Source organism: Artibeus jamaicensis, unplaced genomic scaffold, assembly GCF_021234435.1.
Source record: "Artibeus jamaicensis isolate MK-2021 breed Jamaican fruit bat unplaced genomic scaffold, CSHL_Jam_final scaffold_537, whole genome shotgun sequence".
In the NCBI taxonomy this organism is placed as follows: domain Eukaryota; kingdom Metazoa; phylum Chordata; class Mammalia; order Chiroptera; family Phyllostomidae; genus Artibeus; species Artibeus jamaicensis.
The window spans coordinates 14,881,289-14,899,356 of record NW_026522047.1 but is presented as its reverse complement, the minus strand read 5'-3'; the positions used below and the strand labels follow the sequence as shown (position 1 = coordinate 14,899,356).

The 18,068-nt window shown below is 38.9% G+C and overlaps 1 pseudogene; it reads left to right on the top strand.

The window, feature by feature from the left end:
- Positions 1-13,989: 13,989 nt before the first annotated feature.
- LOC119034975 (histone-binding protein RBBP4-like) lies at positions 13,990-14,909 on the top strand (annotated as a pseudogene).
- The last annotated feature ends 3,159 nt before the right edge of the window (positions 14,910-18,068 follow it).

The window sequence follows — 18,068 nt, the reverse complement described above, 5'->3', positions numbered from 1 at the left end:
CACTCTTCCCAGGAACCCTGTGAAGTAAGGGCAGTTATTGTCCCACCTGCACTCTCTTTTCCCTGCTGTTTTAGTGCGCACTGTCCAACATCCAACCTGCAGCAAATGCATTTCTTCAATCTTTACCCCGCCCCCCGCTTTCTCTAGCTGTGGCCACAGTGCTCGCCTCTACTGTCGGCTCGTGGAAGAGGGAGCCAGCAGTGAATGTACTCCCATGCAGCAGCCTTCTTCCAGAGACTGACCAGAGCTGGTCACTTGCCCCTCCCTCTCTTGTGGGGTAACTGCACTGACTCCCCAGTTTTCTCCAGCGGGACTCAGCTTCAAGTCTCACACATTAACTCCTCCAGAACACACAGTTTTTTGGCTGACTTTCCCTCACTGTCTCACTTTTACTCATTCCTACTGTTCTTTTTTCTGTTTTTCCAATAAAGTACTTATACTCAAATTCCTGTTTCAAAGTCAGCTTCCAGGAAAACTCAAAGAAAGACAACTTCCTTTAACAGATGGAGAAACTGAGGCTTAGAAAGTCAGAAAGAAGATCCAAGATATTGTCTTAATGTCCCAACGCTTAATTATTGGGTATAAAATTTCCATTTGATAAAGTAAAAACGTTCTTAACTTCTTCTTCAACAACGTACTCATAAGAACTCACTAATAAAACGCTATCCTCTCAGACATTTCATTTCTGAATAGAATTGGAAAACACCACTGGGAAACCAATGTATTCAAAAAATCCAAGAACCAAACTGACTTCGAAAATAAACTTTAAAAAGCTGGACAAAGAAAATTACATGAATTTGCAATGCTGGTTGTTCTGTACCTTTTTTTTTAAGAATTAAGAAAAGCACAAGTCTTAATGCCTAACCAAGTCCTAACTGAGAAACAGAGAGAGGACCCAGCTCAGAGGAGGTTCTCAATAAGCCTGCATCCATTTCTTTATCCTTCTCTCCTCCTCTAGCTTCGGTGGCTCCATTGTAAGGGAAGTGGTTTCCCCCTACTCTGCATCAGAATCCCAAGGAGAGATGCCTGAACTCTTCTTCATGAAACTTGGATGCAGTACATTTAGAAATGTCATTTTAAGAAGCTCCAGATGAAGTTCAAAACTACGGGTGTGCAGTGGTCACCGTGCATGCACCATAGGGAGGGCTGCAGGAAACTTGCCCCTCCAACCTGCCTAATTAGTGCTGGTTCCAGTGGGCAAAGGGGTTAAAGAAAACAGACACTGTTTAAGGCCAACCCACTCATGTCACACTCTCTTAAGAAATCAGCTCTTGAAAATTTCTCAGAAACTGTAATATGCTTGTCCAGAGTCTCTAGGACTCCTTGAATTTTCCCATAAAAGATAAATATCCAGCTGTAATTCTGAGAGATCATCTTCTCTCTGCATGCAAGCACTTCAAAGGTGACTTTATAAGTGGATTTTATTCTATGTGGTAAAATAGCAGGATCTGGATTTATAGATTTTATGCTAAGAATGGTTTATTTTCCGAAAGCTGCTCTGGCATCCAGATAATTGTGTTTTCTCGAGTTCCCAAATAACTTGTGTGATTAAAGAATGTGCCATTTAGAGAAAAGGAAGAATATTGCAGAACGAAATAAAATTCAACGATTTGTAAACTATGATTTCTAAGGCAGAAGAGAGTATTTCATGAATGATTTGTTCAAAGCGCAAGAGTAGCTATAGCTCAGCTAAGGCTGAATGAGGAATCAAGTTGAGGTTGCAACTCCAGAGCTTGGACTAGAAGAGGGCACTAGAAATATATGATGTGGTCCTCGAAGTATTTGTTTTTTTTGGTCCATGTACGTGTATCAAAGTTAGTTATAAAAGGCTTTTTACAGAGGAAATGGCCAAACTACAGTGTATGTTTTTCTTTTTAAAAAATGTCAAAAACTTTGATTGTGAGGGAGTAACAGGTAAGTAGGGTGGTACCTGGAAGGAAATGCAGGATGAAGGAAGGTATGTTCATGATGATGTTAACAACATAATGGTGACCTAATTAATCCGTGGCCCCCAGTGATCATTTTACCATCTTAATGATTTTGTGTGCTCCAGAATGTTGTATAGTTGGAACCACACAGTATGCAGTTTGTTTCCAGACTGGCTTCTTTCACTTGCTAATATTCACTGAAGGGGCCCTCACGTCTTTTCACAGCTTGATAGCTTATTTCTCTTCAGTGCTAAATATACTGTATTTGGATGTGTTCCACAGTTTACTGAGCATTCACCTACTGGAGAACATCTCGTGTGCTTCCAAGTTTTGGCAATTATCAATTATGAATAAAGCTTCTAGAAACATCCATAAGCAGATTTTTGTGTGATATTAAGTTTTCAACTTCTTTGGGTCAGTACCAAGGAACATGGTTAATGGATCGTATGTTTACTTTTGTAGGAAACCAACAGTCTTCCAATTGCATTCCCGTCCAAGAACAAGTGAGAGCTTCTCTTGTTCCACATCCTCGACAGCATTCGGACCTTGGGCGTTCTAGTAAGTGTGCAGTGGTATCATGTTTTAATTTGCATTTTCCTGATGACCTGTGATGTGGAGCACCTTTTCACTTGCTTATTTGCCATCTTTGTATCTTTGGTGAGGTGTCTGTTAAGGTGTTTTGCTCATTACTTAATTAGGTTATTCATTTTACTATTGTTGAGCTTTAAGAGTTTTTTTATATTTTGAATAGAGTTCCTTTACAGGTAGGCTTTCGAAAATATTTCCTTCCAGTCTGTGGCTGATCTCTCATTCCTAAGAAAAGTTCCTAATTTTAATGAAGTTCAACTTACCCATTGTTTCTTTCCATGGACTGTGCCTCTGATGTTGTGTCTATGCAGCCATTGCCAAACCCAAAGTAATCTAGAATTTCTCCTGTATCATCTTGTAGGAGTTTTGTGATTCTGCATTTTATCTTTAGCTCTATGATGTAAGTTCTGTGTCAAGATTCTTTTTCATTTATTTATTTTTTTGGCCTGCAGATGTCTAGCTGTTCCAGCACCATTTGTTAAAAGGAGTATATTTATTTCACTGTATGACCTTTGCTCCTTTGTTAAAGATCAGTGACCTGGATTCATGTGGATCTATTTCTGCCCAAGTGTTCCCACTCCTTTCAAAGTTTCTTGCAGAATGCCAAATTCTAGACAAATGTAAGTTATAAAATATAACTTGAAAATAAATTGTCATTTTAACAATAAATTAGATATCTGTGCTTTTGTGTATTTTTTTATTTCACCATTACTGAAAGGCTTATTTAAAAATACTCATATAAAGTAGATAGTTATGCATTCCTGCACTGTAGAAACAGAATTACTAGAAATGTGATCAAGAAAACACTTTGTATACACCAGTGTCACCATAAACACGTAAGTAATGCATCCACGCTATGACATCACGATGGCCACAGTGTCACTAGGTGATGGAAAGCTCCATTGTTATCTGATGGGACCACTGTCATATACGCAGTCCAACTTTGACTGAAATGTCATTATGCAGTGTGTAGCTGCAGTGCCTTAATAAACTCTGCTTTTATTAGCTCTGAAATGTCTTCAACATCACCCAAGAAAATAAGGTCTAAAGGTGAAAGGACCAAGAATGAACCCAGAGAAATGCGAACACCTAGGGAGCAGTAAGTCCAGTGACATGAGAAAGAATAATCTGGTTCATAGAGAAGAACCATGAAGGTATGCAGGAATAGTCAGATTCATAGAGGAAGAGAACGTTTCAAGAAGGAAAAGGTTACCAACAATTCCAAGTATTGTAGGGGTCAAGGAGAATGGCTAGGAAGAGAGTTCTGGATTTAGGCCGTCATTGGTAACACCTGAGGGAGCAATTCCATCTGAGCGGTTGCACATGGGAACCGAGTTAAAGTGCGTTCCGAGGCAATGGAAGGTTAATGTCGAGAGAGGGTATGTTAACAGAAATATTAACAGAAGAACACCAGCAACGTGTGAGAATAAGGCAGAACAGAGTCAAAGGCTGTGTTTGGTTGGACTGACGCTAATCATGTCAGAGAACCCCAAATACAAAGAGACAACAAAATCTGAATCCCCAAGTTTTGAAAATTGAGAGCATATTATTACCACTTTCATAAGTGAAATTTACGCAAAATTCATCCCAAGATGTTATATACTATGTAGGGCATGAAATTAAGAGTTTAGAGCAAGCGAAAGTTCCTATTGAAATTAGTTGAACAGGTGTCCTTGGGCATTTGATGTGCCAGAGAGGCCCCCAATTTCACGACCAATCAATTTGAAGACAGAGCCCTAACATTTTTCTGTGCAACCACATATGAATTTTATGGTGCTCTGAAGAGAGTTAGATAGTACATCTTTTGGGGTTTTATTATTCAGTTGACTTAAAATAACTGAAAATTTTCTCCCAGGAGATTGAAAGAGAAGGAACACTCACCATACCAAATTCTGCTTTGAGATGAGTGCTTGAAAATAAGATATGATCTAACAGTAATCTCACTTCGCTTCCAATCTAAGTGTGATTTTTCGGTGTTGTAATTCATGGTAGCCAATGTCTGAAACATGTTGACAAATGGTTTTGGAAATTAGAAAAAAATATGTCTGTTTAGGGAGTGTGGAATTTACCTTTATTCTGAACTCTAAAATGTGATCTTCCTCCAAAATGTGGAGCTTTATAATTACTGTTTCATTTTATTTTGGTGTGATTTTTACTGTCTGAGCTAAATATCAGGTCTTCTTCAATTTTATACATTTGTGATATTTTTAAATGTTCTTATAACTTTTTGTCATTGAGGAAAATAGAGCTTTTTCCCAGGAATTGTGAGCATTTGCTCAACTCTGCAAGTCTTATGTCTTAATTGTATGTTAACATATTGGGGACATAAATAGATCTGCTCCATTTCCATTTTATATTTTCTTTGCACTTAAAGGAATGATTTCTTATTTTTCCAACTAACAATTAATTGACATTTTGCTTTGCTTAGACTCACTTATTTATGAAATTTAGTGACCAGTTAAAAATTTGAAGTATGAATAAGTAGTGAGGCAGAAAGCTGGCCATTTTTTTCTTAAAAATAAAACTAAACAAAAAACAAAAAAACCCAGAGGGAACCCACTGCTTTTGGCTGTTTTCTTCTTTGTTTCACCCCTCGTCTCTTAAAAGCACCAGATTTAAGTAGGCATGAAAAGCAAGAATTACTCTAATGGGAATCAATTTCCTTTTTCAGTCCCAGAGATGTAAAATTTAATTTTAGTTAGCAAATATTCTATTGAATACATTCTAGAGCATTCAAAAATTAACCTTTTCTGAATCGTACTTTCACAGAGCTTATGGTTTTATAAGAAATTAAGGCCAATATGAAACAAATCACAACTTAGGATAGAAAGTAACCACCACAGGCAGGGGTTTCGAAGAACCATGTATGGAGAACAGGATTCATAACAAAGAAGAAATTGTTGGCAGAGGGAGCAACATGGAAAACGCACAGCAGGGGAAGCTAAGGGAATAATGAAGTTTGGCTGGAGCATAATGTAAGAGACAGCAGCTCCATTCTGAGACTGTTCTTTAAGCACATGGAGAATCATTCAGATTTTTGAGCCAGAGAATACTTTGCTCAGAACTGGCTTCTGGAGGACGGTTAGTGGTGCAGCCGTGTCCAGGTGGCCCGCGGTCCAGTTACACTGCACCAGCCTCCTTGAACCGTCTTCACCGTAGAACCAAGATAGTTGAATATGGTCACAGAACTGAGATGTGTAATAATCAGGAATTAATCCTCTCAGTCTTTAAAGGGGAATAAAAAAAACTTGCGATGGACTCTATTTTCGCACAAAGTGCATAAATGTTCATTAAAGTCTTTAATGACATTTTATGTTTTATCCTCCAATTGTGCTTTTGCTTTTGTATTTCCTTTCTGTACGTATTCATGTTTGCATGTTTGCCTTCAAGGCGGCGTAGAAGACAACATGATTTACTTTCCTGGACTCCATGGTTTATGAAGCCCTGTCAGGGGAATGATCTACGGCACATTATGCTTTCATGACATATGTTACACTTTAATGGTGAAATGAGTTATGGAGCTTGATTAAAGATTTGAAGGAACGCATCTTTCACATCATAAAGTGTAAAATAATTCTTACAATAGAGAAATTATGATTAGATTAATTAACTCTATAAACATATTTCCCATTCAATTTAACTCAATACAAAAGGATTACATTATTGCATCATTTTTTTTCACAGTGAGAAGAATGCTGACTCTAGTGGGTTGTTTGAGATTTTGTGTTTACCGTCACCCAGGAACCATGACTTTGTGTGAGACTCTAAGACTCCATTTTTGTCCATGGGCATAATATTATTTTTTTAATACTTTTGATTGTATGCATTTTCTGAGACATAGTAGACAGATAACATTATGTCAGGCTCAGGTACACAATGTGATTTGATAGTTGTGTATACTGTGCAATGACAGCAGTAAATTTAGGGGACATCCAGTGACACAGGTAGTCATGAAAAAATTTCCTTTTCTTGTGATGAGGACTTTTAAGATCTACTCTCTTAGCAATCTTCAAATATGCAATACTATTAACTATAGTCACCATGCTATATACATTACACGTTCATCACTTATTTATAACTAGACATTTACACCTTTTGACCTCCTTCACCCATTTTGCCCAGCCCCCACCCTTAGCCTCCGCCCTTCCTCTAGCAACCACCAATCTGTTCTCTGTATCTATGAGTTTGGGTTTTTGTTTGTTTGTTTGTTTGTTTTTAGATTCCATATGGTATTTTATGGTATTTTTTAACTTTTACTTATTTATGTTTAGAGAGAGGGGAAGGGAGGGAGAAAGAGAGAGAGAAACATCAATGTGTGGTTGCCTCTCATGTGGCCCCCACTGGGGACCTGGCCCACAACCCAGGCATGTGCTCCAACTAGGAACTGAACTGGTGACCCTTTGATTTGCAGCCTGTGCTCAATCCATTGAGCTATACCAGCCAGGGTGAAAGACCATATGGCATTTGTCTTTCTATGCCTGACTTTGTTTACTAAAGTCATACTTTCAAGGTTGATCTATGTTGTCACAAACAGCAAAATTTTCTTCTTTTTTTGACTGAATAATATTTCATTATATATAATATACACCAATTAATTATATGTGTATATTATATAATTTTCTTTACCCATTCATTCATTGATGGACACTTAGATTGGTCCCATATCTTGGTTACTATAAGTAAAGCTGCAATGAATGTGAGGGTGTATATCCTTTTGAGTTAGTATTTTCATTTTGTTTGGATAGATACCCAGAAGTGGAATTACTCAATCATATGGTAGTTCCATTTTTAATTGTCTGAGGAATCTTCATGTTGCTTTCCACAGTGTTTTACTTTTTTATAATTGTTCTCTCATATGTTTTTATGTTTGTTGATAGAAATGGTGACAATGTCAAGAAGTTATAGTTCAGAATTTTAAATTTATTATAGGTTATCACCTATATTTCAAAGGTGAAAAAACTCAAACTCTGAGAATGCTAGGAACTTTAAACTCTCCTAATTGTTTCTTTCCATAGGGAACATTGGGAGAGTTTTTCAGGGACAATTAAACTCAATCAACAATGATATTCAGTCTTGCTTTCATCAGTCTTGCTTGAATGACACTCCGGCGGCTATGACCAAGCCGCAGGGAGTCTGGCTAAAGCTATCAATCACAGACATCCAGGGAACACAAACGGATGTATCTCTTTGGGAGGGGGTGGTAGAGGGTAGAACACGGATAGGAAGAAGATATATAGATATAATATTACAAATGTCCTTTTCCAAGGTAGCCAGAAGGCATGTCTAAACTTTATAAGCACTTAACATGTAGAGAGGTGAATTGCTATCACAAAGTACTGCATCTTCTAAAAAAAGATGACAGGCAGCTTGAATAAGACACTTTTCTTTATATAACAGCAGATGCAACTGCAAACTATATAGATATCTCTAAATGAATAAAAACATATTAAAGTAATACTCATTAGGCAGCCATTCTGCCTGGCACTAGAGAGCCAGATATGAGTAATGTATGAGAATTTGCTGGTCTCGGAGCTTATGGTGCGTTAGGTACACAGACAAGTGAAGGAACATGGAGCATAATGAGTAATATGAAAGGGGAGCCAGAGTGTTATAAGGGAAATAGGAAGAACAACTAAACCAGGAAGGGCTTTCCAGGGGAAGTAATACTTACACTGAAAATGGGAGAAAGGATATAGAATTCTCTCAGAGTAAATATTAGTGTCCTTATTTTATAGGGAAGGAAACTAAGAAATGGAGAGGTTCAATGGTTTGGTGGCAATGGTGTGATACCTTGGAGTCAAGGCAGTGTGTGTGTGTGTGTGTGTGTGTGTGTGTGTGTCAGAGAAAGGTTAAGATAGAGATGGGAGCATGTTTGCTTTTAAAGATGGATTATAGGGGGAAAGAGTGAAAGGTTTGCAGGAACAGTGATAAAGGACACGTGGACAATAACAAGGGGGTGGAAACAGGGGAGAGAGGAGGGGAGGGAAAGGATGGTGGGGATGGTGGAGGGAAAAGGCAGAAAACTGTACTTGAACAACAATAAAAAAATGTTAACAAAATAAAATAAAGATGGGTTAGACTTACATATATTTAAAAGCTAGTGGAAGGCAATCAGTCACTGTTTAGCAGGAAGGGAAGAGTTCTAGAGCTCCCAAGAGGCATTTGCCTGGGCTTTACATCATTGGAGCAGTATTTTCATTGAAATAGTTGAATGCATGTGTATGCAAGCAAATTTTAATCTACAGTCTAGGCTGGTTGGTTAACTTTCAAAGTGCCCTAATCAGAAATCCGTTCTCCAGATGTTTTTGCTTTCAAAATACCGCTTTCAAAATCTACACCAGAGGGTTTTTAAATTAGCCTAAAATATGTGATCGTGTTAACCTAAAATGACTGTAATGAGCAGTGTTTAAGATATGAGATATGTTCTCAGCTAGAAAGACAGTCTGGGTCCCACCATACTTATCTGATTCAGGTTTAAGACTCTGGCAAGTTCAATTGTGTTGTATGTTTATTACATTGCTTCTATTTCTCTGCACTTGTTGAAGAATTCTGTCAGCTAATTCATCTATATCTTAGCTGGTCCAATCAGGTAATGTATTTTTGAATGACTGAGTGACATTTTCATCACAGAGTTGGCTATATAATTTGCAATGTCCATTACAAAATGAAAATTCAGGGCCACTTGACAAAAAGCAGAAAGGAAGTGCCATTATAGATACTAAAATATAACATTTTTTTCTTCTCGTTTGTGGTATTGCCCTTGACTTATAGCAGAGTTTCTTCCCATTTTTTTCTATTGTGACAAAGTACACATAACATAAAATTTACCATCTTTACTATTTCTTGTATAGTCTAGTGGCACTAAATACATTCATGATGCACAATTGTCACCATCATTTATCTCCTAAACTTTTTCCATCTTGTAAACCTAAAACTGTATCCATTAAACAATAACTGTGCACCTCCTCACACGCACTCCTGGCAACCACACTCTACTTTCGGTCTCTATGATTTTGACTATTTTATGTATCTCATATAAGTGGATCACGTAGTATTTTTTCACTTAGCATAAATGTCCTCAAGGTTTACCTATGTTGTAGCCTATAGTAGAATCTTCCTCATTTTTAAGCCTGAATTATATTCTTCATGTATATATATATAGAAATATATATATTCACCACATTTTACCTATTAATCTGTTGATGGACACTTGGGTTGGTTCCATATTTTGGCTATTATAATACTTCTTCCATAAACACAGGTGTATAAAAATCTTTTGAAGACCCTCTTTTCAGTTCTTTTGGCTACGTATCCAGGAGTGGAATTGTTGAGTTATATGGCATTTCTATTTTTAATTTTTCAAGGAACTTCCATACTGCTTTTCATAGTGGCTGTATCATTTTACGTTCCCACCAATAGTGCAGGAGGGTTTTGTTGCCTCTGTCTCCTGGCCACTTGTTATTTTCTGTTTGTTGTTGTTGTTGGGTTCTGTTGTTTTTTAATAGCACACACCCTAATGGGTGTGAGGTGGTGTCTCACTGTAATTTTCATTTGCATTTCACTAGTGATTAGTGATGTTTGAACATCTTTTCATGTGTTTATTGGCCATTTGTAGATTCTCTTTTTAGAAATGTCTATTTAAGTTCTTTGCCTGTGCTTAAATTGGGTTTTTTCTTTCCTTATTGTTGAGTTTGAGGAGTTTTCTCTGTATTCTGCATGTTAATCTCTTGTCATATTAATGATTTGCAAATGTTTTCTCCTATTCTGTGGGTGGCTTTTTTACTTTGTTAGTATTATCTTTAGATGAACAAAAATTTTAATTTTCATGAATTGTTGCCTGTGCCTTTGGTGTCGTATTCCAGAAATCACTGCCAAATCTACTGACATGAAGCTTTATTCTGTGTTTTCTTCTACTATTGTCTTTTGCATTTAAGGCTTTGATCCATTTAGAGCTGAGTTTTGTATATGGTGTTAGGTAAGGGCCCAGCTGCATTCTTTTCCACCACTGTGTGCAGAAAAGCCTGTCCTTTCCCCTTTAAGTGATCCTGGGATCCTCACCAAAAATCATTTTCCCACAATTCTCCCTTCTCTCCTTGTTATAGACTTATCTATATAAAAACCCAAGATCCTCTAAGGAAGAGCCCTAGATCTAAATCTTCCCCAGTTCGTGGTGGGTCAGCATGAACTATAGTGGCACTGACTGGGTTTGCTTCTCAGTTTCCTGAACAGTTCACCAGGTCAGGGATGGGAATAATAGTGTAGAAGATCTCAAAGGAGAGAGAATAAATTTACTACTAATAAAGTTTAGTAGAAACTAAAGCAATTAATCAGAAAATTAAAAGGGTCAACCACACTGTAGACACCACAAATATTAGTTACATAGTCTAATATCCAATCTGCTCGACCATCCGCAGGCGTCTTGGGTTGGGATTCATAATAAAATCCACAGGACACAGTGTACTTTCTCCAGCACCAAGTTTACTTGGCTGGAATAAAGGATATGAGATAGAAAACATAAAGCAAAAACCCAACTGGCAATCTGACTGACAACATCGAAGGGGAGGTCCTGCTACTCCCACTAGACGTGGTTTCCATCTCTCTCCTCCTTTGGTGGCCTGTGGTCACGAGAGAAGAGGCTGACTGGCCAGGGACCACTTTAGCTCGGAGCAGCCATTCACTCTGGGGTCTCTTGGGCCTTCAGGTCTGGCTCCAGTGCAGCTGCAATGACTTCATGTACAATCTCAACAGTGAGGTACTCAGCAACTTCAACCAATTCTTATTTATTTTGAATATAATGGAAATAGTCCTGATGTCATAAATAGTGTATAAATAACAGAGAGAGTGCATATATGCAGTAAAGGATTAACCTTGCCCTTTGTCCCCAGCTCCTGGGTAATAAGTTCTCAGTTCTTGGAATGTTATGTGTTATAGGAATATCTGTGTTTAACTGGAGGTCAGAGACTCCTGTGAGTTGCCTACGCTAACGATTTCTATTATGATGGGAGCCTTGGGCCATGCAGTATCAGCTTGATATCTGGAGGGACTTGGGACAAAGGGCAGTCAGGGATAGTCAGCCATGTCTACATGGTTGGTCCCCAATAAAATTTTCTAAGTCCCTTAGCGAATTTCAATTATGCAACACAATGTCACCAACTGCATCAACTGTAGTCACCAATATGTTATACATTAGATTCCCAACCCTTACTCACCTTGGAGTTCAAAGTGCATACCCTTTCACCAACTTCTCTTTCTAATACTGAACCAAATAATTAAAATTTCTAAGAGAGTAGAATTTAAATGTTTTTAGTAAACAACAAATAAGGTGAGGGCCATGTTGATTAACTACCTGGGAGGAACCCTTCACAATGTCCACACATTTCAAATAATTACAACATACACTTTAAATGTCTTCCAATTTTGTTTTTTAACTATTCCTCAATAAAGCTGAAATAAAATCTGAACCCCGAGGCTTGAGCAGGCTTCCGTGGCAATACTTGGCATTTACTGGCACACGTCGCTAGTGGGGGAAGCACGCACTGTCCCCAAGACTTCACTGGGACTCTCCTGGAACCTAAATTTCCTAAAATGATGTTTCAAGGAACACCAGAGGCTCACAGAAAGAACCCAGGCCTACTCTTCACCATTTCCTTCCAGGCATGCATGAGCAGCAAGCATTAGGGCTGGAGCTCCGAGACGGTGCACACCAAGGGACCCCACCCAGGGCTGTGGTGGTCTGTGGTGGTCTGTGGTGGGTAAGACATGGTCTTTTCCTCAAGACATACTTAGTTTGTCAGGAAGAAAAGACATGCAAAATAACACCAAGTGGAAAAGGATTTTTAAAAATGATATTCTTCCATTTCTCTTCATCTCAGTTTTCCTATTTGAAAGTGAAGGAGAAAGTCATATTAGCATAGAAAATAAAGACAGTCTTTCAATAGTTTAGGGATGAAGGAAAAAAAAGTTTTCGTCAGATTCCAATAAAGAGCCTTGCTTTTTAAAATAAGTGGTTTGCTCTGCTGTGAAGGCAGGCCATTTGATGTAACGCACCTGCAACTGTGGTAAACTGCCTAGAGGTTATTGTTATTCTCTTCGTTTAGAAAAGAGCACCATACGCCAGCAGTCCTGAACCCTTTTGGCACCAGGAACCGGTTCCCTCGTTCACCCACCGCTCACCTCCTGCTGTGCGGCCCTGTCCTAACAGACCGTGAAGCATACCAATCCCTGACCCGGGAGGTTGGGGACACCTGCTACACAGCAATTAAAAAGAAAATGCATAATTAATGTGTGTTTTATTTCCATGCCCTTAGAGTTGCCATACTCCAAACTAGTCTCTCCTTGTATGTTTGCTAATTTTCATGTTAATAAGATTTCTGTGGCATTTATTAGCCTGTAAATTATAACTCTCTTTAGAAGTCCCTGCCTTCAATTAGATTTAAAGACAATTAAACATAAATTTTTTATTGCCTCCTTTTCTACACAATGCTTTCTAATTTTAACTGCCTACTTTTCTGTTCTATTCAAATGTAATAACAGCAGCTAAAGTTGAACCGTGACTCTTTGATCTCCTTTGGTTCATCCTCTGTGCTGCTAAGAGGCAGTACAGTTAGAGGGTGAAAATCTACATGTTCTTATGAATAATGAAGAAAAATTATGAAAGAAAGCATCTATTTGTAGAACTCCAAGATGTGCCTATAAATATTCTTGTAAAAAGTCTTGTAAATTTAACAACCTGGCAAACACAAAACCCTATTTTTCCCTTTTACTGACAGAGGCTGAAGCACTCACAATTACCATTGACTTTTGGTGTCCAAAACCTACATTGGTAATGGCTTGAAAATTCAGAAATAAATTGTTAATGAATCACTTCTGTGACCTGGTAGCACAGTTAACCCATAACTGGGTGGAGAGTGTTAATGATTCCAAGGAGTTTTAACAAGTGTTAACTCATTTCATCCTCATTACATCCATGGGAGGTCCTCAGACCAAGCATGTCGCTTGGTTTATGAAAAAATAAAGATTCTAAAAGGTTAAGTGACTTCTTTATGGTCACATAATAAAGCGGTGGGGGACTGTCAGTGTTCTGCCACTGGCATTCTTTCCACTCAGGAACACTGCTTCAGCATGGACTTGTTGACTGTTCCCATGTCAATGGTAAAATGACTACAACACTTGTTGGCTTGTTAATTACCCCTGAATTTAGAAGACTCTGACTTCTTGATTAAGATCATGATAGGTTATCTTCCAACTTGCAAGTAATATTACAGACAGCACCATAAAGAAAGGTCATGATGAACAATAGTTTAAAAAAGGACAAGAGTGAGGACCGATAGCCTCCCCCTCCCACCATGTTAGAACCCGAATCCCCCTGGATTGCCAGGCTGCCATGGTGGGCCACGGAGCAGCCTCGGTGATGCAGAAGAATGTGTGATCAACAAAAAGTACAAAATATAGGAAAAGTACAAAATATGAAAAAACTGAAATAGAAATAAAGATTAACCACCAAGGAGACGTAAAAAGGGCACAGTGCATGCCACAGAAGCCTTGCATCATTGCAGCAGACGCTCCATCTGGTGATATTCTTGTTTTTGGCAATACAAAGCGTCCCTCTAAACCAGATCCTCCTGGACAGTGCAACCCAGACTTGCATCTCCACGGACATCACATGGGAGGCTGTGGGCTTTCTTGGGACCCAAATGTCATAGGGCACGTACTAAGTGCTTCAGAGGACCACGCCATCTGCCTACGGGGCCCGAGTGCTGCTCCAGAGGAAGGGAAAGTTGTGGCTGCAAAGACCATCTCACAGGATGTGACCGCAGGAGATGTTTTGTGTTGCCTGCTCCATGAGTCTCTGTGTAGATCAGTTGCTGAAGATCAGAAACTTACAATCTGGGACACTCATTCAAAAATAATATGTCCAGACCAAGCAGCTCAGTTGATGCTCACACTGCTGAAGTGAACTGCCTTTCTTTTAATCCTTATAGTGAATTCAGTCTCACCACAGGATTAGCTGATAAAACTGAGAATCTGATAAATCTGAAATTTAAGCTGCATTCCTTTGAATCACCTAAGGATGAAACATTCCAGGTTCAGTGGTCACCTCAGAATGAGACTATTTTGGCTTCCAGTGGTACTGATGGTAGACTGAACGTCTGAGATTTGAGTAAAAGTGGAGGAGAACAGTCCCCGGAAGATGCAGAAGATGTGCCACCAGAACTGTTCATTCATGGTGGTCACTCTGTCCAGATACCTAATTTCTCCTAGAATCCCAATGAATGTGGGATGATCTGTTCTGTGTCAGAAGAAAATATCATGCAAGTGAGACAGATGGCAAAGAACACATGTAATGACAAAGACTCTGAAAGAAGTGGGGATCCAGAAGGGCAGGGGGCTTAGTTATATCTGCACTTCCTTGGTTTTGGACACCCCTTTGTTTCTCTCAACCCTGACATTGATTTAACACTGACTTTGAGACACAGACTCTGCTCAGCTACCCCCTGTAACTGCTGTTAGCCCAAACTGAGGGTGTCTTTTAAACATCATCCGGGGGCTGGATTCAGTAACACTACTGACTCGTATTTGAAGTTACTTCAGGAATTTTCTAGTAACAAAGATTTGAAGTAGCCACCAAAAAAGAATACTGTGTGTGGTTATTTTATTTTTTTATATTATATCCCCGTGTTTTCCAGTCTCATTTAAGTAAAGGCTAGAAATAAAAAACAGCCAAGTGAGTCAGGTGTCTGAGCCATGAAGGCCAACTACCGCAAAGATTCAAGCCACATAAATCCTTACTCTGACACCTGCACGGCTGACTTTTCGGGATGCACACTTCGCTATGTAGACCAGTCTCCTCCCAGTTCTTAGGTTGGAACCATGGGATCCTTTTCCTCCATATATTTTTGCTTGTTAGTGTATTTCTTGAGCTGTTTTCATATCATGCCTTTCCTTTCTGTAAAATGTTTTAAAAAAACAAACTTGGGACGATCAAGTTGTAAAGATATATTATGTTTTTACCTGACAATTATACCGTAGGTAGACAGACTGTCCAATTAAGTACAGAAAAGTGAAACAATGTCTTGTATGTGTTTTTAAATTAAATTAATCCTGGATAAAAGTTGCTTTAAAAAAATACCATGTCTGTTTGGGGTGACCAGTGTCACCAGCGGCCTGTTACTCTCCATAACTAACTGTGTAAGTGCTTATAGTGGAATAAATTTCTTTTCTACATTAAAAAAATAAGGCCAAGAATCAAATGCAAATGCCAGACAAAGACAGGTATTTCCACCAACTTTAACCCTGTAGCAATTGGATGGAACAGTATCAGTAGCCTGCGTGCAGTCGACCCTCTGAACTAGAATGACACAGCTGACCATGAGGCTGTGATTCATCTTCACTGCTTGTTTTTAAAGCATCACATTAATTAGAAAACCGAACAGCCACCCCCTCTCATCTTTTCAGACAGCCAAGACCTTGTCCCTTATTTCTCAACTGCCCTTATCCAACACAGTGCCTCTCATATAACAAGGCCACGGGTAGAAGGCCATGGAGAGCAGTATGTGCATCCGAAGATAATGACTTTTCAGACACAGCTCAGGCAGAAGCAGGAAGCAGAAACAAATTACACAGAAGCGGAGGCAGGAAACAGAAGCAGATCACACAGAAGCAGAGGCAGGAAGGGCCCTGGAAATGCCACTGGCTGAGGACTGGTTTTTCATGGACGGCACCTGATGAAACAGTGGGTGGCTGCCTGTGTTCTCTCTCCTACGATGGAGACGCTGAGAGGAGCAGAGTGTCCCATTTCAGGGCCAGGTGCGCGTTTCCGAGGCACCAAAAATTGCACTAACACTGTACACAGTTGAGAGGGTGGTTTCTACAAATACACAAGTGACAGTAAGCGTGGTTGCGGGCGATCTACGCCAGGTTGTCTGCCATCCAGAGACCCAGCTAGAGGTCACTCCATAGCAGCATGAAACAGAACTGCAGAGACTAAGGTAAGAGCAGAATGAGCTAAAATACACGCACAAAAAAAAACCCAGAAAACAAACAAGCAAAAAACTTTAAAGAATTTTTTTTCATTGTAGTAACAGGATTAAAGTCTTTGTTGGAGTCAGCGTAGAACAGAATTGATGTCAAGCAAATCAAATCAGTGATATAAAAACCTGAAAATTTCTCCCAGAAAAGGGAGAGAAATGATAAAAATGGTTGGTTGATAATATTTGAAGAATAGAGAGAAGAGATCCAATATGTTGATAAAAGATGTTGTAAAAATGGAAGCATAACAAAAAAAGAAACTATACTCAAAGACAGAACAGAAGAATATTTTGCTAGGCAGGAAACACCAAAATCTGTTGCATGCCAGAAAAAAATAATAAAATATTTTCATACAACTATGAAGAGTAGGGTGTTTTCTTGAATACCAAATTCCAGTAGGAAACTGGATAATTGGTATAGATGTCTGAGATTAAAAGTTTGGGACACAGGATCCCAAAGTAAGCCAAGATGTCACTCATGTGTGATAGTAACTGCTCTTACACATGCAAAAGCTCAAAAAATTATAACACCCATACCCCTTTTACGAATTAGAGAAACAAAACAGAACCTCGGAGGTGTGTTCCACCCCACTGGGAGTCTGATCATCATAAAGGTTTCTAAAATGGGGAAGGACTTGCAAATTGGTTAGCGTTGAACAATAAAACTAGTTACAACTATGCAGAGATTTTTTTTAATGTTTTCATAAAATTTTCAAAATTTAAGTGAAAACTCAATAATAACCCCGTACTTTAAACTTAATGTTGTTGAAAATCCGTAATTGGAGTCCACAGTCTCAAATACAAAAGAACAGGAAATGGAAATGGGACATGGGTGTGTAGAAAGGGAAATAAATACATGTTAAATTCCTGACTTTAAAACAATTACTCCAAATGTTATCTGTCTTATTCTTGACTTTGATAGTTAAATACAAGGGCCAAGAGGGCTCTTTTCTTTTTAAAGTATCTAAAACAACTATTTCCTCCCAAAAATAAATGAAATAGCTACCTCTCTGTTTAAATACAGCCTGCCTACCTTTTCAATCTTTGTTGAAGTGAGCAAGGGAAGGAAGGCAGCCGAGTCCCAGAAGGTGAGGCTGGTGCCTTCTCCACTTCCTGCCGCGGTACATCAGGTGGACATGTAATTGCAGGACAGTGGTGTGTTGCTATCCACAGCACAGTCAAGTTCACCCTGTCGTGATCTAACTAAACACAAGAGAAAGAGTTACTGGAGAAATGCTGGTTGTTCAACTGAGAATGGAAACAAAGCAGTTACTACCATGAATTCATAATACATTTTTGGACAAAAAATATATTGCTCTTTTACTTAGATGGAGAGGGAAATTTTAGAGGGATGTTAGTAGGTATTTGACAATAGTGTTTTTCAACTCCAGGTTTTAAAAGATCATCCATCGAGGCGAGCAAGACTTCCAATAGGTGTGTGCCCCAGAATCATAGAGTTGGTGGGGGGAAGGGGGAAAAGGCAGAAGGGAATTGTCCTAAATATTGATTTGCTTGGCATTCTATG